Raw genomic sequence first — 23,760 nt, 5'->3', positions numbered from 1 at the left:
AGGGTCTGTTGGGTGGCGTCACTGGGGGGGGGGGGGGAATCTGGAGTGATACGGAGGTCTTTGTTTTTGAACTTGTCGTAGATCATCTGAATCGTGAGGTGGAAAAAGGTGCTGAGTCTGTTGCAGAGGTCTTGGGAGGGTACAACGTCTGTTTCACTGTTGGGTTTGGCAAATTCCTTGATGATTTAGAAGAGTTCTTTGGTGTTGTAAGCGTTGGTGATGATTCTGTCTTAGAGGAATAACTTCTTTGTGGATCTGATGAGTTGGTGGTGTGCTGTGGTTAGGCGGTGCGCATTTCTGGGGTTCGGGTGTTCCTCCATGTTTTTTCATTTCGCCAGCAGGAGCGCTTAGATTCTTGGAGTGCGGGGGTGAACCTGCTTGCTTTCTTGATGTGTCTTCCTGTGGCTGTCTTAAGGAGGGCAAGAGTGTCGGTGCAGATCGTGATCCAGTGGTGGAGGTTGCGTGCCGCGGTTGTCAAGCCTGGCGTCGTCAGTGGTGGGGTGTTGATGAGGGCAGAGGTGAGCTGGTCTTCGGTGACTTTGTTCTAGCTTCTGTGGGGAAGGCGGTGGGTGTGTTTGGTTTTCTGAAGGAGAAGTGGATGCAGTGGTGGTCTTTCCAGAGGAGTTCTGTGGTGTGGCTGTAGGAGACGCTGTTTCCTTCTGCGAAGATGGGGTAGAGTGTCAATCCCGCAGAGTGTGTGGAGGAGGTGACTAGTTGCTTCAGTCCTATGCAGGAGAGGTTCTCTAGGAGGGTGGTGGTGTTGGGGTCGTCCTGGTTGTCCAGGTGGAAGTTTAGGACTCTGAGTAAGATGTAGTCAGTTGAAGCAAGGGTGTGGGGAGCGATGAGGTTGGCGATGGTGTCGTGAAAGGAGCGCAGGGGCTGGGCGGCCTGTAGATGAGGGTTCCGCGGAGGGTTGTTTTAGGGTTAGTCTAGAATGAGGAGGTGGAGGTGCTCCATGAGGGTCGTAGTTTCGTCCAGGCCAGTGGTGCTTTTGTGGACGCTGGCGATGCCTCCACCTGGGTGTGTTGGGCGGTCTTTCCGCAGGATCTGGATCTTGTATCCATCGGGAATAGTGCTGGCGATGTCGGGTGCGGAGATGGCGCTGGTCCAGGTTTCTTTGAGTAAGGCGACGACAGGCGCATGTGAGTTGAGGAAGTCCCAGATTTCTATGGTGTGCTTGTGTAGGGAGCGCACATTGAAGAGACCGGGCTTTGGATGTTGCTCAGCGCCGAAAGCTAGAAGTTGTTGCGCCATCCCGGGTTGAGAGCGTGGAGGGTGCTGGAGTCGTAGTGAAGGCGGGTTGGAGGACAAGGGTTCCTGGCGCTGTTCGGAGTCGGGTTACGAACAGGTGCAGATGGGCTTGCCTTTCACACACCTTTGGCGCGGCTGCACAGTGCTTGTCATTAAGCAGGGGTCGGGGAAGGGCGGTCAGCTGGGAGGGGGGAGCGGGAAGGACACGCTGGAGGAGGGAGGGGCTGCAGGTGTAGCAACGGCAGGGAGCGCGAGAGAATAGGGAGAGAAGGGAACACAAATAAAAGAGAAAAGAGGAAAAAGAGAGCAAGAGAGAAAAGAGAGCGGAGAGGGCAGAAAGAGAAAAGAGGGCACAGAAAAAAGCCAAGACAGGCGGAACAGCAGAAGAGCAGAGTCCTCTCTTACTGGACCACCAGGAATGAGGCGCAGGCAGGAGCCTGCCGGTGGAGGAGGGCTTCGAACACTCAGCAGAACGGAGAGCTCAGGGCCTCAGAGAGCAGTACTTACTGGTGGAGGTGCATAGGGGAGAGCAGTGACCCTGACAAGGTCAGTGGACTAGCTCTTCTTGCAGTGCAGCAGCCGTCATTAAGTAGGGGCAAGGGGGGGCAGTCAGCTGGGGGCAGAAGCGGGAAGGACATGCGAGCAGGGCAGCAGCGGCAGGGAGCGGGACAGACTAGAGAGAGAAGAGAGCAAAAATTTTAAAAAGAGACAAGCGGGAAAGAGAGCAAGAAGAGAAAAGAGAGCAGAATAGGCGAAAAGAGAGCAGAATAGGCAAAAAGAGAAAAGAGGGCACTTGAAAAAAAGCCATGAGAGGTGGAACAGCAGGTCAGCAGAGTTTTCTCCCACTAGACCACCAGGTATGAGGCGCAGGCAGGAGCCTGCTGGTGGAGGAGGACCTCAGACACTCAGCAGAACTGAGAGCTCGGGGGCTCAGAGGGCAGCAGTTACTGGTGGAGCTGCGCGGGGTAGAGCAGTCACACTGGCTTTTTTACCCACACACTAGAAACGCATTTAAACAAAAAGCAGAGAGAACTAATTCAGATATGAAATGATCTTAATAGGGCAAAGATAGAAGTCCCAGAAGAAGCAAACGCTTGTGCTTTTCAAGAGCGTACGCTATGTACAGAATTTGCTGAACAGTAAGAGGGGAGACAGTTTGAAACATAGACCTAACAGTTTGCGAAGAATCCCACTTGTATTAAGTAGTTATTCTCCGTTTATATTTTTGTAAAATGAGTTGATGGTAAAACCACACGTGGGGAAAGGTTAGTTCGTGTATGCTGTCCCTGTAGTTATATATTGTTGGGGCGCTCTGATTAACAGTATTGAGAGTGTGGTTGAGTACATACAATGGAGAATTGTACCAATGCCTAACTATACTACTTTATTCCTTGCTTAAACCACTCTTCCGCTTATCCTTTCTTTGTTCTGAGGTTGGCTTGGAAGCAAATACATCAGAGAAAATAAAATTAGGAACGTAAAACAGTGGTATTAAGGCAAACAAATGAATCTTACAGAGTCACCAAGATAAGGGAAAGCAATATAGAGATGAACATCTCATTTTGTTCGTCTCTAACCTGGGTTTGAATATTACTTAATGAAATAATATATAGTAAACAAACGAGAGTTAAAAAAAATTACGATTTATTTCCATAAAATCTGCATCATTGTTTAACATTTTCTTGAGATTGTGTTTCCTGGTTGAAATGAAAAGTCTTCATTATAAGGGAAAGGGAAAGCATCCAAAGACTGGAAAAGTAAATCAGCGTACACAAATATGCTTATTCCCACCAAGTAAATCTGTATTCCAAGTACAGCAGATAAGAAACCCAGAAAAAGTACAACCACAGTAAATGTATCTCTGAATCTCAGGTAATATTCCAACTGTGAACGACAAACTGATAAATTAATCTAAACCACGTAGAATTAAAATCTAAATACAAAGTTGTTTTTTTTGTTTGAAAACTTCATTGAAATACAAAAGCAATACAAAGTAGCATACTAGCAATATAATTCTTCATACATTGAAAGTCACTTAAATATTATAACATTACATAATACAATTCTGTGACCTTCTACTCATTGAAATGTAATACATAATCTGGAAAGAAATATGAAATGCTTTTTAGCTTTTAAGCATGTTATGGAAAATAAATAAAAGGAAAACGTAAACAATCTATCAATGGTGCCCAATGTATCGTGAAAAAAATATTTATACTAGATTACAATGTTTATTAAATATTTTAGGAGGGGTTTTAGTAACAACCAAAAGGGTGCCACAGAGTGAAAAATGGAATCATCGCCTTTCATGTGTGAGAATGCCAAGGGGGGCTAGCTATCAAATTAATATCCAACAGTTTTCTGCAGCATTAGCAGCAGATTTAGCACAATGCCAACCAACCACTCAACCCTTCCAATTAGGTATTTTCTTGCTCAATTGTAAAATTCTTCAAGTATCAATCAAGAGCACTTGTAAGAAACCGTGGAGTGGGTGGACACTTTCATGACCTTTCCTCTCGTATAGCTAAACGTGCAGAAATACCATTGCCAAGCAATTAGCCATGACTTCCCAGGAGTATCTCGTTCTCCAGACGTAGCAGCTACACTAATTATGTTTTTAAATGATCTTGTTCAAATGAGTCCAGCAAAGTGTGTGATTGCTTTTCAGCAGATGTATACTCCGGACTTTAGACTTTCAATGTGTAGTACCCCTGCTTGAAAACCATGAGGGTGATCATACATATTCTTGCTATATAAAGATGGTTTCGAGAAAGGCAGAAAAATACACTTGTTTTTCCGCGAAGAAGAAGGTGGCATATGGCCAGCAAAACAATAGAATTAAAAAAAAAGTGTGCTTTGTCATTGACCTAGATCACCTAATAGTGAAGTAAAGATGTAAGTTTACAAACAGAAAGCAGAGTAACAAGAAGAGTATATACTGCTCTTCTTGCATGTTAGGGAAAGTCAAAAGAACACCTAAAATATTAGGTGGGTTAGTGGGAATCCACTCATATTTATAGTTCAGGCACAGATTAATTAACATATTACCCTATCCCAACTCTACCATGGGTGGAGGAAATTACAGTAGAGGCAAACATAACATATCCATCTAGGTGCAAAACCCCCTGTGTGTTCCTGGTTTCCTGGAGGCTGATCATAGTGCAAACACTCCTTATCAAGTGTTTTACCGCAATCCCTGGTACGCTCCAGTTTAATACTTAAAGATCCCTGCGGGAGCATGGCACTTTCGACATCCCTACCCCAGGAGTAAAGGTCAGTCCGTCTGAGTCCTCTAACCTGGTCAGTGGCTCAAAGCGATTGCGAAGGTGCGGACTATGTTCCGGTCCCTGATGAGATATAACAGTGCCACCACACTTTCTCTGCCCGAGATTCGTCCCTCCCCATTGGCTTTGTCTTTAAAGGTTGATAAAAGAAGCATAGTAGAAGTACTATAATTTCAGTTCAAGACCGGAGGCTACCATTATGCATAAAATCATTCAATGCCAATCCACATCACCTTTAAAGAACCTCTAAACAATCTAGAACACTGCATTCCATGAATAATCCCAGCATAGAACACTCTCCCTCTGGTAAATGCTGCTCCTTGGTGAGGTGAAAACCAAGTTTTAATATGTTATGTATCCTTTTTAGGTCGAGGACCGTCGGCTGCGCTTGCGCAGTCTCGGCCAGAGATTTAATGATCCTTAGTTAGGGGGCTTGAACCCGCCCCTCTTCTCCATTGGCTGACTTCCTAAGAGGAGGCCAGCCATTGGAGAGGGGCGTCACTCCGTTCAAGCCCTGTCATTTTTGGATTCGGGGGCGTGTTGTTTGCAGTTTTCTCGCCTTGACGTCATCCGTCACTCAACTGCAAAAACCACGCCCCCGAATGCGAAAATGTCGGCGCTTTTCGGACGCCATTTCGGACCGACCGCTGCAAGAAGCTGCCGAGTCCTCCGGTGAGTGCTTGCTGTCCTGCCCCCCCTCGTTGCTCGTGCTTGCTCCCCTGCCCCCGCCCCCTGTTGCTTGTTCTTTTTATCCCCTCGCCGCCGCTTCTTCCCCCTTTCGCGCGCTCTGTGAATATTTCCTGCCACCCCCTTCCTCCACAGATCATTCCACTTCACCCTCGCCCTTCATTGGTGCACCTCGTCCTCCCCTCATACCCTCCGCCCGCCGTTTCGTGTCTCCTCACCTACCCCCGCGCCTTGCTGATGCACCGTGACTATTGGCGCCTTTACGACGGGGAGTGACTTTTGTCTGTTTTTCTCTAGTGGGGGTCAGTAAGGGGCGGATTATTATTTTTTGTTGGGTGCGGGGTGCTTGCATGGGTGGTGATCATCATATTTAGGGCTGGACACGTAGTATTAGGAATGCAGCGCCTCGCACCCTTAAGACAAGCAGATGTGCTGCATAGTTATGATCGAATATTTCCATTTAATGCAATGTATTAAAACACCGCTGCTCCCTGGCCTCTGCTGTTCATTTCTACCTGCTTTGTAGTACACCCGAGCAGCTGCATGAAAAAAACCCTTTAGAAACGATAATTTGGTTTCCTTCCCAAAAATCTACCCGGTAACAGAGCTCGTCCCCAAACCCTTCCATTGTGGACATGGTCTTGCGTGCTTCTGTTCCAGCACCAATCCATTACTGTCCAACCCCTAGAGTTTCTGCATGGAGATTCTGTAGGTCTGTGTGATGCTGCCCGAACTGCACTCTTGGGTTTGGCCTTAATCAGGTGCTGGATGGGTAAATTGAACTCGGCATACTTTCCAGTTGTGAATGTCCCTTGCGAGTGTGGTGCTGTCAGAGGTACTCCACCCAATGCCCTCCCCACTCGAACCCCTCCAACCTCTGAGGAGGGTGTGTCTCCCTTTCCTTCATTTAAGTAACAGCTGCTGGAAGATTGCTATCACAGGCGAAGACATCTGCTCCCCAGCCAGAGCTCCATGTCAAATGAATGACTAGAAAATACCAACAGCACGAGTCGAGTGTCATTGGAGAAAGCCGTCTGAAGCATGTGAGTAGTGGCTAGTGTTGCTCTAGTCTAGACTGTTTTCTGTGCCGGTGTCTTTTGGGCGAGTATTGTATTACTATAGGGAAGGGCGTGTATGTAAGTGAATAGTTTCGGCTAATGCCACAGCTGCTCATTTTTAGGTTTTATCTCCAGGTCCTTTTTTTTCTCATAATAACAATAACAAAAGATAGCAATAAATGTTGTTGTATAACTTACAACTTGCGAGCTGAGTAAATTACAGATATTATTTCTGAATTATACTCTGTGTGTGGTGGGCTGTCTGTGTGTAGCTTTTTTGTAGGTGACTGTGTGTGTGGGGGGGCTCTGTGTGTGTGGGGGGGCTCTGTGTGTGTGGGGGGGCTCTGTGTGTGTGGGGGGCTGTGTCTGTGTGGGGGGCTGTGTCTGTGTGGGGGGCTGTGTCTGTGGGGGGGCTGTGTGTGTGTGTGGGGGGGCTCTGTGTGTGTGTGTGGGGGGTTCTGTGTGTGTGTGGGGGGGTTCTGTGTGTGTGGGGGGGCTCTGTGTGTGTTGGGGGGGCTCTGTGTGTGTTGGGGGGGCTCTGTGTGTGTGCGGGGGGCTGTGTGTGTGGGTGGGGCTGTGTGTGTGGGTGGGGCTGTGTGTGTGTGGGTGGGGGGCTGTGTGTGTGGGGTGGGGCTGTGTGTGTGTGCTGGGCTCTGCCTGTGTGTGTGGCTCTGTCTGTGTGTGTAGCTTTTTTGTAGGTGGCTCTGTGTGTGTGTGTGGTTGGCTCTGTGTGTGTGGGCGGCTCTGTGTATGTGTAGGTGGTTCTGTGTGAGTGGCTCTGTGTGTGTGTGGGTGGCTCTATGTGAATGACAGTGTGGGTGGCTCTGTATGTGGGTGGCTATGTGTGTGTGGGTGGCTTTGTGTGTGTGGCTCTGTGTGGGTGCAAATGCAATAGGTCTCGCATTTGTGAGCGATTAAGCTATTGGCATTGTAAATGACAATGCCATTTATTTATGTTTTAAAAACAAAAACATAAATAAAAATAATGTCATGAGCAATGCCAATAGCTCTAACTTTAACAATGCCGAGACCATTGTATTGTAAATGCTTGTTTGTAATTGCTTGCCAATAACTGTATTGAATTTGTAATTTTTCTGTAATTAATGTGAAATTTCTGTAACTGGTAACACGCTGTTTCCTTATGTAAAGCGCTCTGATACCGCAGGGTCTAGCTAGCGCTATATAAAACTCTAAAATAAATAAATAAATAAGAGCCTTTCATATTCTGTAGTTATTTGTGTTAGGAATATTTGTTTGTATTAGAGATTTTTTTTTGTAATGTATGTGGGCTTCTAATTTACAGAAGTGTTTTTTTTTTAATGACAGTTTGTATCGATAACGGTTTTAATAGTAGTATGGGTGTTTGCGGAAGGAGCAGAACACAGAGGCAAGCGTTGGCAAAAAACATTTAAAGGTGGTTCCAAGAGTAAGGGTGAGTAGGCCTCTTCTCGAGGTAGCTTTGGGAATAGTAACGGGCCTTCCGGCTTGCGCAGTCTTACCTGAAGGACTGGGCGTTGTGCTTGTTCTCCCTTGCACAAGCAGCGCTGCTGAGGAGAGTGTCTCCTCGCTCGTTTTTGATCAGCAACTGGGCAGTGAAGAAATGCGCAAGGAATCTCACAAGCGTAAGGCGCCATTTTCGATTGGGCCCAAAATAAAAATAGGAAATATGCGGACGCATATTCCGGAGGAGGATGCCGTTTTTCAAATTAACTGCATCGATTGTTCAGGTAACGCTGGAGAAACAAAGTGTAGCAGTGAGGTTTTGTGGAGAAAGGGCTATTTAGGTGATATTGTAGGATTGTTTTAATTTTGTTTGACAAGGGTTAGAACTTAGGTTTTATAAAGATATATTGCTGGCCAGGGTTTTGGATTTTGATGGCTGATATGAGGTAGTGTGATGTCATCAGGTATGCTATTTAATGAGGATGAAGTGAGGAGACTGGTTCAACAGCAGTTGCAAAGTCAGGTGCAGGAGATGTAAGAAACAGGAAGAGAAGAGATGTAGATTCGGGAGAAGAGTTTTATTCTCGGTCAGAGGAGGGGGAAAGAAGGAAAGAGGAGGAGGAAAGAAGGAAAGAAGAGGGAGGAAAAAAGTTACGAAGAATAAACATTTAGAGAAGATTCAAAGGACTAAGGATGGGAGGGATGGTTTGAACACCATCAAAAGAAGAGGTGTCCTTAGGGGCACGCAGAGATGAGATGCCCCCTGCGGCACATACGATGAAGAGAATGTACAGGCAAAAAGATCTCTGCCAGAAGAAAGTGAGGTCTAGGATGAGTACATTTTGGATTTGCAAGATGGAAGTGATTTTGAGAAGTTTGGGAGTAAAGAAAAGGTTGAGGAGCTCAGGGATCCTTTGCGTGAGAAAATGTCTTCCTCTTTAGGTAGTCGTCATTGTAGTTGTGTTGATTGGTGGTGGATGGACCATGTGGGTATGTTTATTGGTAAATGGATACATAAACCATTGGAAAAGGAAGTGAGGTGAGATTGAGGGTGGAATGCTCTATACCAATTATTGGAGATAAAATATGTAGCACACCCAATTTGGATCCAGAGCTGATAAGAGTTTTGTTAAGACTAGGCCGGGATCCTAGTAAGGGTCTGGAGTGCTTGTTTAAGATATAAAGGACAAACTGTTGGCTGTATTAAGACCGGTAGCCAGAATTTTGCACATGGTAGAGGAAATCCATGTTAATGAGACTCCTGTGGATTTGGAATTGCTAAAAGAGGGAGTCAACAAGCAGTGGTTTTGCTAGGAAATGCAAACGCCAGGGTACTAGCGGAGAGAAGGAATGCTATACCTCTTGAAAATAAGTCCCAAGCTGGGGGACTGGCTCAGAGGGAACCTAGTGAGGAAGCCAAGGGCTTGCTGGATAGTGAAGGCCTGGGGAAATACACATCTACATTTACCGCCTTGAGGAGGTCCTTTACTGGCCGAAGGATGCAAAGTCCCAATACTATAATCAGTATGGCAGAAGAGGTTATCAGGCCTCTACAGATTTCTATCCCGGTCGTGGAAGAGCTGGAAGGGGAAGATTTTCCAGAGGGAGAGGCCAGAATTCAACAGGATTCCAAGGGGAGTACAGGGATTTTTTCTAATTCTTTCATGAAAGAATAGGGATCGATCGAGAAATTTGAGGAGAAAATGAAAAAGTATAACACGTAATTTCTTTATTTTGGACACAATTCAAGGGTTTGTGTTTGACTTTGCAGAGTGGGCCCAGCAAATAAGAGAGCCATGGGAACACGCAGTAACAGAGGTAGTGAATTTAGAAACAGAATCAATGTTTCAGAAGGGTGCTGTGGATAGGAAGAGTCATAGAAGTGCTGTATAAGGTAATTCTACTTTGTCAAAAAAACAAAGGTTGGAGACCAGTGATAAACCTCAAGGATTTTGAAAGACATTTCAGAATGGAGGGAATCCATTGTCTGAGGGATCTGTTGCAGAAGAACGATTGGTTGGTGAAGTTAGTCTTGAGAAATGCGTATTTCACTATTCCCAATCAGAAGGTAAGTCAGAGGTTTCTGCAATTTTGTTGGAGTGGCTGTTTGTACCAATTTCAATGAATGCTGTTTGGCACTTTAAACAGCCCCTTGGTGTTTCATGAAGATGATGAGGGTACTGATAGCTAATTTGCGAGAGAGGTATTCAGATAATAGTGTATTTGATCATCAAAAGTGCATAGAAGATTTAAGGGGATAAACCCTGTGATATGGTCATTCAGTTACCTCCTGCACCTGGAGATAACTGAATGAACATATCACAGGGTTTATCCTCTTAAACATTCTCAACAGGATGTTGGTGTTTCCCAGATCGCCTAAGTATTATTATTATTTATTTTTTTTCGTCCTCATCTCACCTCAGACTCCGACAGATCTTAACAAGTCGATATACATGTACTGGGCGCCCCTCGACTCACTGCCTTTGTCTAGCCACCCATGGCCTTCCTCTTTATCCAGAGGACAGGTGTAATCATTAGACAAACAGTACCGATTGCTCAATCTTAGTTGTTTCTTAGTTGTTTACCATATACAAGCTACGTGCCCATGAGAGCAAGGGAGACCAGATGTTTACAGGGGCTTCTTCTTGATCTAAATTTGCCATTCTTAGGGCAGCTTTAATCCAGCCTTCTCTTGTGAGGGGGGGTGGGGGGGGCAGAGTCCTTCCATCTAAAGCATATCTCTCTTCTAGCCAAGAACACAATATATAGAAGGAGACCTATCTGCAGGGGTGAAAGTGTCCTAGGATCCTGGCTGTTTATACCAAATATCACTAGAGAAAGGTCGACCTCTATATGTGTTTGGAAAATATCTGCCATAGTGTCCCCCACTTCTTTCCAAAATACCTCTAATTCTGCGCATTCAAAGAACATATGAATATAATCTGCCCTACTAATAGAACAACTCGGGCAGACAGGTATTGTGACAGCTGAAGAGACACATTTTGCTATTTTGGCTGGTGTATAATAAAGCCTGTTTAGTACAAAAAAAAGATTTTTCTTCATATTCGCAGGCTTTATATATTTATACATTAATTTAATCGATAATTCAAAAAGGCTTTCAGTGTTTTGAAGAAGGGGAACAGTACTCCATACTGCTGACTGTGGGGAGACCTCATGATCTACTGCATTTAAGAGACTTGTGTGCCACAACGCTACCTCTTTTTTCCTTGGGCCAGCATCTTGAAATAGCTGCTCAAGCTCCCAATTTCCAACAGTATCTCCGGCCTCCGCCTCAAACCATGACCTTATCTGGAGGTACTTAAATCTTGAAAATGCAGGACCAATTTTATTTAGCAATACCTCCCAAGGCAGGACCCCTTCTGAATCTAACAAATCTGACCACTTTTCCAACCCTACTCTTCTGATCGAGACTGCCAAGCTATCACCCAGACAGACGGGGGTCCCTGGTGAATCCCAGTTTGGAGAGAAAGGGGAAAAATATCCGATGCCCAAGATACGCCTTAATTTATACCATATTTGCAAGGCAGCTTTTAAAACTTTAAGGCGTACCCGCTTGAAAAATCTGGGTGCCCCAAACTTATACAAAAACCCATCCTGTCCATTACCACCCTCTGCTGTTACAAGTTCACCCAAAAGTCTGCCCCAAGAAGTTTCCACCGGTGAAGTTAGCAGTATCCTTATACTCTTAAATTGAAAGGCCAGCACATATAGATTTATATCTGGAAGTGCCAGGCCCCCTTTCAAGAGCTTACTTCTCAGTTTCTTCCAAGAGAGCCTGGCACTTTTCTGCCCCCAAATAAAGCTACCTATCTTCCCCTGGATTTTATTGATACATTCCTGCGGAAAGATAAGTGGAACCGCCCCAAAAAGAAAGGTGAATTTAGGTAGAACCGACATCTTCACCAGGTTGACTCTCCCATAGATCGATAAAGGGAGGTTTTTCCACCTGGCGAAGAGAAAGTCTACATCTTTTTCTACCCTTTTTCAGTTGATCAATGGTATTTTATTTAAGTCCTTTACAATCTTTATCCCTAAATATTTAAACTCTTTACTTGCTGGGCCTTGGCTATACACCGAGTTCCAGCACATAATCTGGTTTTATCTGAATTTGCCATGTACCCTGAAAGAGCACAGAACTCCGCCAGCAGATTTCCTAAATGCAGGATAGAGATGTCAGGATTTTCAGTATAAACTTTGACATCATCGGCATAAAGAGCTATTTTGGATTGGTAATCTCCGGACTTGAAAGGACTTATGTTATTATCCTGCCTAATTGCCTGCGCTAGGGGCTCAATATAGATACTAAACAAAAGGGGAGACAGGGGACACCCCTGTCTCGTCCCCCTTTGGATTTCAAAACTAGAAGTCAAGGAGCCATTTAATAGAATCTTCGCCGATGCACCGTGGTAACTATTCTTTATGGTCTGAACAAATATCTGGCCCATACCCATTCCCTCCAATACCGCCCATAAATATTTCGATCGAAGGCTTTAGCGACATCTAATGCCACTACCACCAAAGGATCTCCTCTATTTTCAGCCAGATCAATATTGCCAATTAACAGCTGGATTTGTTCCTGTATGACTCTTCCAGGCATAAAGCCTTTCTGGATGATATTAATCAGACTTGGAGCTAATTTACCCAACCTCCCTGCCAAAACGCTCATAAAGATTTTATAGTCAGCGTTAAACAGGGAGATTGGGCGGTAAGAGTCAGGTAACAGAGGGTCCTTCCCTGGCTTCAATAGCAAAACTATTGTAGCCTCCTTCCATGAGCTAGGGATCTTTCCTGCTGGGCTGTATATCATCGTAAATAGGGTGTGGAGCACCGGTAAAAGATCATCAAGCACAATTTTATAGATTTCACTGGGGAGGGCATCAAGACCCGCAGCCTTCTTAGTTTGTGCCCTTTTTATTTGCTCCTTAATCTCCTCCATTGTAATAGGTGAGTCTAAAAGATCTCTGGTTGTATCCGTAATAACTGAAATAGCTTTATCTTTCAACCACAAATCTATAGCTTCTGAAGAGGGATCAATTTCTTCCTTATAAAGGTTTGCAAACCGGGACAGAAGACAATTCTGCATAGCTGCCGGCTTACTGGATTTTGTTCCAGCATTATCAATTATAAGCTGACAAATGGTGTTTTTATCCCTATCCACTCTTGCCTTCCATGCCAATAAGGCACCAGCTCTTTCCCCATATTCAAACACTTCCATATTGCGAGCCTTCCACTGAGCTTTACACTTCTGGTCCAGATATGCCCGTAGATCTGATCTTGCTTCCTCAAGTTTTCCCTCTATCTCACCCACCTCTCTAGTATCACCCTGAGCACTGACTTCTTTCCTCTTCCAAAGTAGAAATTCTTCCCTCCAATGCCTGGAGTTCTGAAGCATTGATCTTATTCCTTGCGCTACGGCTACGTAGATGCCCCCTAAGATTTGCCTTATAGGCATCTTAAACCACTTCAACCGTGGTAGAACCAAGATTAAAAAGGAAGAATTCTTGAGAAGTTTTTTTAATTGCCTGGATAATTTCGGGTACCGAAAGCATTGATCTACTTAGGGTCCATCTGACTTGTTGAGGGATTGTCCTTGTGGAATACACGAATACTAAGGGCGCATGATCAGATAAATGACAAGGGAGTACAGATATGCTAATAATGTTCTCCGTATTCTCCCTATTCACCAGAGCATAGTTAATTCTAGAAGAATGGTGGTTCTTTTTACAATAAAATGTAAATCCATCCGCATCCCCCATTTTTGCTCTCCATATATCTACCAAGTTAATATTCAATAACAGATTTTTAATAACCCTTCGTGATCTCGGTGTCCCATTAACACGACTTATATTTGATCTATCCTTTACCGGATCCAACAGAATATTAAAATCTCCACCTAAAATTATCGGAGGATTTATCGCAATCAGCCTATCCTGCAACTTAACTAAAAAGGATGAATCATCTGTGTTCGGGCCATAATACGAAGAACAAATCAACTTCTCGCCCTCAAAATCTAACATTGCAATGACCCATCTGCCTGTTTGATCTGTCTGGACCGAACGTATTGTACATGTAACCCCTTTTTTTACTAAAATAGCAACTCCTCGGATATTCATCTCTTGCTGTGAGTAACAAAAACATTGGATCAATGATATTTTAGAAAAGACAGCTTCTATTCAGGTGCGTTTCTTGCAATAGACAGATCTGCGCAGGGGATATTCCTAAATATTTAAATATTAATCTTTGTCGTCTTAAACACCTTAGACCATTCAAGTTCCAAGAGACAAATTGAATACTACGGCCCCCATCATTTTATCCTTATACAATACCGATACATCTTGTCTATGTAATGGACTTGTATTTTGATTGGCCTAACCCTTAAAGAGACTGAAAACCTGTGATACGAGGATTTTTTTTTTACCTATTTTGCCACCCTGTGCCCCCTCTGTTCCCCCTAACCCTCCCCCCTGACACAGCTATCCCTCCCCAGACCCCAGTGCCCCCCTGTACTACCCTGAGGAACCCTACCTTCCAATAGGTCAAAACCTATTCGGACCCAACCCCCCCCCCCCCAAGGCTCCATACATATTTATACAAAAATAACTAGTAAACTTTTCACTGAGGGGAAACAAATTCTCATCACTGTGGGGATCCCCTGCATCCCTCCCTGTTTCTCATTTTGAATCTTAACAATGAGCATATCTGCTTCATTTGTGGACCGGATCATGTGCATATGGTTATTCCACATTACTCTTAGTGTATCCGGGAACTTTAATTGAGCCTTAGCCCCAAGACCGTTTCATTCTGCTAATCTTTTTCCCAGCTCCCACTGTCTTTCGGCTGTTATATGTGAAATATCGGACCTAATAGAGAAGGTGAATGGAGTTCTGTCTGCAAAAGGAGACGATATAGTACCTGCTTTTAAGGCTGCTGATAAAATCTGCTCCTTCACTGATTAGGAAAGAAAATTAACTAATATTTTCCGTGGTTTCTGCCTGAGTGTTATTATGAAGAGAATTCCTATCAGAGGGTTCACTGGGCTGGGTCGAATATATGACGATATTCCGCAGTCCAACATTCCGCATACCATCACTCCGCAATTTTTATAACGCAGGACTATTACTCCGCAAAGCCATCATTCCTAAAACTTTTACAACGCATATGACTTCATCACGCATGCCGTTATAACGCAAATACATGTGTGGTAAAGTCATATACATTGTAAAAGTACATTATTAAAAAATTATATATATGTTTGTATATATACATATATATATATATATATATATATATATATATATATATATATCGATTTGAATAAAGAAAGCACGATAACCCTATAAATATACCCTGCACCCAAAAACCCAAACCTATCCCTGAACCCTTAAAATACCCCTGTACCCCAAAACCCACACCGAGCCCTAAAAATACCCCTGTACCCCAAGTCCCAAACCTACCCCAGAACCCTAAAAATACCCCTGTACCCCTAAACCCAAACCTACCCCTGAACCCTAAAATACCCCTGCACCCCAAAACCCAAACATACCCCTGAACCCTAAAATACCCCTGTACCCCAAAACCCAAATCTAGCAATTAACCCTAAAAATACCCCTTTACCCCAAAACCCAACCCTAAAAATACCCCTGTACCCCAAAACCCAAACCTAGCCCTGAACCCTAAAAATACCCCTGCACCCCAAACCTAGCCATGAACCCTAAAAATACCCCTGTACCCCAGAACCCTAAAATACCCCAAAACCCAAATCTAGCAATTAACCCTAAAAATACCCCTGTACCCCTAAAAATACACATGTACGCCCAAACCTAGCCCTGAACCCTAAAAATACCCCTGTCCCCCAAAACTCAAACCTAACCCTGAACCCTAAAAATACCCGTCCCCCAAAACTCAAACCTAACCCTGAACCCTAAAATACCCCTGTACCCCCAAACCTACTCCTGAACCCTGAAAATACCCCTGTAAACCTAAACCTAGCCCTGAACCCTAAAAACGCCCCTGTACCTCAAAACCCAAACCTAGCCCTGAACCCTAAAAACACCCCTGTACCCCAAAACCCAAACCTAGCCCTGAACCCTAAAAACACCCCTGTACCCCAAAACCCAAACCTAGCCCTGAACCCTAAAAATACCCCTGTACCCCCAAACCTACCCCAGAACCCTAAAAATACCCCTGTACCCCTAAACCCAAACCTAGCCCTGAACCCTAAAAATACCCCTGTACCCCCAAACCTACCCCAGAACCCTAAAAATACCCATGTACCCCTAAACCCAAACCTACCCCTGAACCCTAAAATACCCCTGTACCCCAAAACCCAAACCTACCCCTGAACCCTAATACCCCTACACCCCAAAAACCAAACATACCCCTGAACCCTAATACCCCTACACCCCAAAAACCAAACATACCCCTGAACCCTAAAATACCTCTGTACTCCAAAACTCAAATCTAACCCTGAACCCTAAAAATACCCCTGTACCCCTAAAAATACCCCTGTACCCCAAAACCCAAACCTAAAATACCCCTGCACCCCAAAAACCAAACATACCCCTGAACCCTAAAATACCCCTGTACCCCAAAACCCAAACCTACCCCTGAACCCTAAAATACCCCTGCACCCCAAAAACCAAACATACCCCTGTACCCTAAAATACCCCTGTACTCCAAAACTCAAATCTAGCCCTGAACCCTAAAAATACCCCTGTACCCCTAAAAATACCCCTGTACCCCAAAACCCAAACCTAGCCCTGAACCCTAAAAACACCCCTGTACCTCAAACCTTGCCCTGAACCTTAAAAATACCCCTGTACCCCAAAACTCAAACCTAGGCTTGAACCCTAAAAATACCCCTATACCCCAATACCCAAACCTACCCCTTAACCCTTAAATATCCCTGTACCCCATAACCCAAACCCACCCTTAAAATACCCCTGAACCCCTAAAACATATACCCAAACGCCCCCAAACTAAAACCATATACTTACCTTAAACTTATATTTCAAAAACATATGCTTTTACCATTCATGCATTTACAACGAATTTCGTGGTAAAAGCATATAAAATGTAATGGTATGCGTTATAATAGTACTGCGGAGTAATGGCACTTGCGTTGTAATGGTATGAGGAGTGAATGTATGCGGAGTAAAAGTTGCGTAGTGAAGGTGTTTTACCGGCTGGGGTTGCATGGTAAACTGACTGATCATTCTGTGGAATAGTGTAGTGTTGGCTGGTATGTCAGCTGTAATGCCAAATGTCCCTGCCCCGTATTGGTCTCTAATGAACGAGATGGATAGTGATTTCTAAGATGCCTCTGTGATGGAACATTAGAGCCAATGTGGGTGGTGCTGGTAAGGGGGCTAATTTACTTTAGAAATTAATCATTTGTGGGCGTGGCCAACCAAGATGGCCGAGTGGACATAATCCACTAGGGCCCCGTGGTGACCTTTCATGAAATTCAGAAATCCACGCTAGATCAGAACAGTGCACTACTAGAATCATGACCCCCTTGGCGGTGGAGAGAGTTATAGCCAGAAAACCAATTTTCGGAACTCTGTGGAAGTGTCTGATGCCGAGTAATTGCGGAGGCACCAGAAAAGGACAACGGTGGAGGGAGGGGCCTGCAGGAGGCTGCTACTGCCAGAAGAGCAGAGGGACCAGCAGGACTATAATCCACGGCTGTGCAGAGGGAAAGAAGGAGCAGGGAGCCCCTCTGCTCTGCCCAATAGTGAAACCAGCAGGCCCCTGCAGCGGCTTCTGAGACAGGGCGATACCACCCCAGCAGAACGGGTAGCGCTGAGATGGTGCACCGAAACCCCCCCGCCAACCGGCGACCATTAGTGTGCTGGTACGATGGAGCCGGGGGAGGTGGGCGGCTGAAGCACTTACCGGGGCAATGGTAGTCGCTAGGTGGAAGGCGGCACACTTCAAGCGAGGAAGCCGCATACGTCTGACCTCAAGATGGCAGTCAGGACTCTATTGTGACACGGACAGAAGCCGCGCAGCGGAGGGCCCTCCCGGGTTGAACGGAGGAGACAATGGACAGACTGGCAGATTGGTTCCATGCCAGTTACTAAGAGGAATGAAGTGTTGCCCTCAAGATTAGCTGGTAAAAAGATATGACCCTGTCTCAAGTAACAAAGCCCTGAGGTACATTGGAAGGAGCGCCACCCCAATGAGCACTAGCAGAGACCCAGCGAATAACACAGGATTGAGTGCTGGAGAGTGGATGGGCCTCAACACTTCCTGAAGACACCAAAGTAGTAAGTGTGGGAGATAACAAGGGCCCCCTGAACTATAATCGTTCAATTCCTAGGACAGGGAATATAAATGTGCGATAAACATTTCCTAGGCAATCAAAATAAGTACATTTAATGTATATGAGCGGAGGGTATGGCAAAAGCCAAACAAAACAATGAGATGTCTACAACAAATAATATTGTGGTTTTAATTCATAAAAAATACATGACTCGTTAAAACCAATAATATACATTCATGTCATAATACATAAATCTACAATCTATACTGTGTTATACAATAAAAACTAAGGAATAACATCAATCTAGGTATACAATCAATAAACAATTAATAATACAAATGATAATAATACAATAGACAATTAATAATCCAAGTAGTAATAAGACGCACGTTTAGGCATAGCAAACGCCTTCTTCAGGAAATTACTACAACAAACTAATAGTAATGTAGAGCAAGGATTTGCTTTTAGTGTGTAGTCGCTTAGTTTCTTGACTACATTCACTGCTCTGGTAATCGTTTTAAAAATCCCAATTGGATTGATATTGGGATCGTGGAGACTGATGTGTGGTTTAAAAGGTATGATTTAATTTTTCCTTTCTTTCTAGTGTTTTCCTTTTTTTTTAAAATAGTCTGGGACCGGCAGCATAAACGATGTCGCTAGCAGTCAATAAAGCCAGATATGGCCGATGGATGGATCCTAACATCATTCAAACAAACAGCCACCTAAGGACTCCAACCAAGATTACTCTGGGCACAGAGAGGACAAACAGAGGCCATGGATCAGTCGGTGCATCTGCAAAAGGGCAGCGGGAATCTCTGGAGGGAGACCCCGAAAGACCTCAGCAGATTCCTGAGTACTATATTAAACTGACATGGGCTAGGTTGCCTTAGTGGATACTGACCTACACGCTAGAGAGCAGGCAACGACCTGAAGGAATGTTGCGTTCAAGAAGTAACTTTTACATTCTAATTGTTCAAATTGTGAGTTTTCTTTGTTTGGTAAGGGGAATTACAGAGCTTAATACAGAGATACTTGATGGGGAAGGGGCAAGGAGGAATTGGGATGGGTGTTATCCGGAGACCAGAGTGGGGAGAGGTAAGGTGGGGGGGAAGGCTGCAGCGATATACACCTGTTATATTGGGTCATGGTGATCACAGCCCTTACTTGGAATGTGAGAGGACTGAACTCTCCCGCAAAAAGACAAGAAATTTGGAAATATGTGCTAGACCAGAGGCATGATGTGGTAGCTATGCAAGAGACACATATTAAGCGCTCCGAAGATCATAGGTTAAAACATAAAAATAACCCCCTCATGTATAAGCTTTCCACAACAGCTAAAAAGGATGGGGTTGCGCACTTTTTCACTCCACATTTCGGTTTCAGCCTGAAGGCTGGAAGGCAAACAAGGAGGGAAGGCTAATCTTAGTGAAAAGTACACTGCACTAGCATAAATGCACGTTTGCCTCTCTGTATGCACCCAACACAAATCAAGTGATGTTTCTCCATACATTCCTCCCTATGTTGAGGGTTTTTGTGGAGGGCAACATTATCCTCATGGGAGACTTCAACCTCACATGCGACGCGAGGGCAGGCAGCACACAGCCTCATTAATCTAGCATCGGGAGCGTCCTGAAAAACACTAAAAAAAAAAATAGTTTGGGAAATTGGGACTCCATGACGCGTGGCAGAAACTACACCCAAAAGATCGAGACTATACATTCTTCTCACACTCGCACAGAAGTTACTCCAGATTAGACTATGTTTTTGTGAGTAGCACACGGACCTCAGCCTTGCAGGCAGTCACCGTCCACCCCATCGAGCTATTGGATCATACCCCAGTGGCCGAGATACTGGACTGGGAGCCCTCCCCCCGCCAAGATACCGCAGGTGGTTCTTTCCCAATTCACAGCTACGGGACTGCTTGCCGCGAGAGGACTTGAGGAAGTGAATTAGAGACTACTTTCAGACAAACGCTCCACAAGACACCTCCCAGTCCTTAGGGAACAATGTATAGCACTGAATGCATCCCTAAATAAACAGAGAATAATAGAGAGAAACTCTGGAAGCAGAGTTAAGCGCTGCCGAGCAATTACACAAGGTGAACCCAACCCTCCAAAGGCAAGTGACGGCGTTACGAGGGAAACTCAACGCTACCTATAACCACAAAGCAGAGCTCACCCAGTTGCGACTCCAAAGCACGACATGTGAGCAAGGCAACAGGGTAGGGACTCATCTAGTGAGGCAGTTAAAGATGAAGAGTGAGGAGGAATACATAGGGAACATTAACGAAGAGGGGGGAAGAGAATTACATGTAAACAGTAAGATTCTATCAATGTGTAGAGGTGTAAAAAAAAAATTTTTTACATTTGGTTTATGTGAAGTAGTGGGCCCTCTCTTAGAGATGGAAAGATGAGAGCGCATGTGCTTGTTAAAATACCCCTCACACACTAAAAAAATCCAATAGTGTCATGCTTCATCATAGGGGTCTTCCCGTCCCTATAACGGGGCGGGGCGTGCTACGACCAGACGGACTACGCGGGAGCACTATAGATGTGACAGGGCTATGTGTAGGTGTAAAGGTGTCAGTGAAGTGTAGGGACCGAACTAGTGAGTGCACAAAAAATTCAAAAAATTCAAAATTCCCTGGCTAGTAGAAAAATAAATTTTATTGAGATCTCTAGCTGGGAATGTTAAAAAGGGGGAAAGTGAGGTAGTGCAATTGCTAACTACCAAGTCGACATGTTTCATAGGCAGTCCCCAACTACCTAATCATCAGGACCATGTAGTGATCCCTACTACAAATAGCTCGGTTCTATAGTCATAAGCCTACTGTCCTATAGATAAAGCAGCAAAAATAGGCTGAATATCTAGGCTTCTGGGCATGAGCTGGCCCGTGTGAAGCAAGGCACTAATATTAAGTGCCAAAAAAGGAGGACCAATGGTCTTTTTTTCGTTAATTCTCAATGCCTCATGAGCTTGCAGGCGGAGATGGTTTTGCTCGGTTGAATCACCGGCGTAAGAGTTTGCCTCTTGTCCCTACCTCCGTGCAGCTCCGAGGTAAAGCTCAGACCTTTGATCTCTGCTATAAAAAGCTGTACTCTGCGCAGGAATTTAGTGGGCAGTCTCACCAAATGTACTTGGAAGATGTAGTCCTGCCCAGAGTAACTGATACACAGAAGGAGGTATGAGCAGCCCTATTACAGAAGAGGAAGTGCGGGCGGCAATCAAGAACCTGAAACTGAATACATCTCATGGGGCCCGACGGCTGACTGCCCGGTTCTATAAGGCCAATGGCGCAGTATTCACTCCACACCTGGAGTCCCTTTTTAACACGATGGCAGGGACCGGAGCAGTTACACTATCTATGGGCGAGGCTCTCATTTCTCTTATACCAAAACCCGGTAAAGACCCATCAGTCTGTGGTTCCTACTGCCCAACAGTCCTCCTAAACATAGAAGCAAAGTTGTACTCGAAAATACTGGCTACCAGATTAGAAGATCTGCTTCCTGATTTAATACACCCTGACCAATCAGGATTTATCAAAGGTAGGCAAACGCACAATAACATTCAGAGAGTTCTCCATCTAATTGAGAAAGCCACTAAAAAAGTGATCCCAGCGATCTTGTTTGCACTTGATCCTGAGAAGGCTTTTGATCGGGTGAATTGGCAGTTTCTATTCCATACCTTACGTAAATTTGGCTTTTGCAATCAATTTATAACCATGATTAGTGCCAATTATGCCTCGCCGAGCGCCAATGTGCTTGTGAATGGGGTGAGCAGAGATCTTTTTTAACTGGCAAGGGGGGACAAGACGGGGATGCCTCTTGTCACCCTTACTCAGGGCTCGACAAATCCTCTCGCCCGCTCGCATTTGCGAGGGAGAATTGATGATGGGCTATTTTTAGTAGGAAGACAAACTAACTTTTGTCCTCTGTCTTTGAAAACGGAGCAAAAGTGACAAGATAACAAGATTTAAAGGCATTTTTATAGCTCACAAAGGGAATGAGCAATAAAGATGCCTTTAAATCATGTTATCTTGTTACTTTTGCTCCGTTTTCAGAGACGGAGGTCAAGTGGGTTGTAGTTAGGTCGAGGGGATTTTCCAAGGTACTAGACCTGCAGGACTAGTACCATTTTTCGGATTTGTGCCCTGTTACTATTTGCCTTGAGCATAGAACCGTTAGCAGCTAGGATCCGGGCGAACCAGGGTATTAGAGGCATACCGTTTGACTCAATAGAGCACAAAGTGTCACTGTTTGAAGACAATGTCCTATTGTCTTTGACAACGCCTCAGCAATCTTTAGCGACACCACTACAAAAACTAAAACAGTTTGAACAGGTGGTGGGATTTATAGTTAACTTAACCAAATCCTTCCTGCTCCACCTGAAATTGCCCACCCCAGAGATGGAGGTCATGGGGAGGGACACACCCTTCAGTGGGCTAGGAAGAACATCACATACTTAGGCATTAAAATCACCCAGAGATTTTGGACCTCTTAAGGACCAATTATCCCATCTTACTTCAACAATTGAAAACTGACTTGCATAGATGGTCCCCCCTATATCCGTCATGGTTGGGGAGGATCCATGTAATCAAGATGACTGTGCTGCCCATACTGCTCCACTTATTCCAGGGTATCCCCATTGCACTGGAACTTAGCATCCACCCAGAGCTCGCACCCTAATAATCCGGTTTATCTAGCAGAATCGTAGGGCCCGCCTACCTTATAAACTGCTACGCCTACCTCAATAAGCGGGGAGCCTGGCCCTACCAGACTTCAATCTCTACTACAAGGCGCAGCCGAGGGAGATTCCTGAGTGGTCAGCCAGAAAGTTGGACAAACACTGGCTCCATATGGATAGGGCAGTGGCAGGGAAATACATCTGGGATCTCCGGTGGAAACCTAAGTCAAGTAGGCCTTGGAATGCATAACTTAGCACCCCCATTGGGACTATCCTCAGGCTTTGAGACGAGGTGCTCTGACAATTCTCCTGGACGACTTTCCCCTTGCCTCTCACACTGGTTCACTTCAACCCCACATTTCCACCAGCACAAAACTTGGTTCCCTTTGAAGCCTGGAGGGAGGGGATATGCTTGACAATATCCAATTTATTCCACAACGAGGATATTCTCACCTTCGTGAACTGTCAGCAGGAGTTTCATTTGCCGGCCAGCGAAAAGTTCCGCTATACCAATCAGACCACCGGCTGCTGCAACAGGAGGTAAGGGAGGCAGCCATCAGAGACCTGACTACTATTGAAAACCTTGCCAGGTGGGGGTGAGGTGCTAGGGGGTGCATCTAAGGCCTATACGCTCTTCTGCTCGACTCCCTGATTACCCCACGCCCGAGGCATGTAGAACTCTGGAAGCCGTTCGGGGGCACCATCCTGGAGGCTGGTTGGTCCAAGTTCTGTCGGGACATCCCTAGACTTAACTACTCCATGTGCATGAGGGAGGACCACTATAAACTTCTGTTCGATTGATACTATACCCTACTAAACTTAAAAACATGTTTCCACAGGTGTCTGACCTATGCTGGAGGGGCTCTGGTATATTAGCGGACTTTAAGCATATCTGGTGGGACTGCCTGAGGATTTCGACCGTTCTAGGAGGAGATATATGCTCAGATCATGGTAATCTTAGCATACTCAATCCCTTTTGATCCAGGATTTGTATTGCTGGGTCTCAGGAGTGGACCGCATGGTAGATATATTAACATTAATATTAATACTCAGCCCTGTCCTAGCA

The 23,760-nt window shown here is 45.0% G+C and overlaps 1 protein-coding gene across 5 annotated transcripts in view; it reads right to left on the bottom strand.

The window, feature by feature from the left end:
• CLASP1 (cytoplasmic linker associated protein 1) overlaps positions 1-23,760 on the bottom strand; it is a 1,618,163-nt gene that overhangs the window by 1,142,159 nt on the left and 452,244 nt on the right. The gene's annotated exons all lie outside the window — the stretch shown is intronic.

The sequence above is a fragment of the Lissotriton helveticus genome, chromosome 3_1 (assembly GCF_964261635.1).
Source record: "Lissotriton helveticus chromosome 3_1, aLisHel1.1, whole genome shotgun sequence".
Taxonomy (NCBI): Eukaryota; Metazoa; Chordata; class Amphibia; order Caudata; family Salamandridae; genus Lissotriton; species Lissotriton helveticus.
This window is presented reverse-complemented; position numbering and strand designations above follow the sequence as displayed.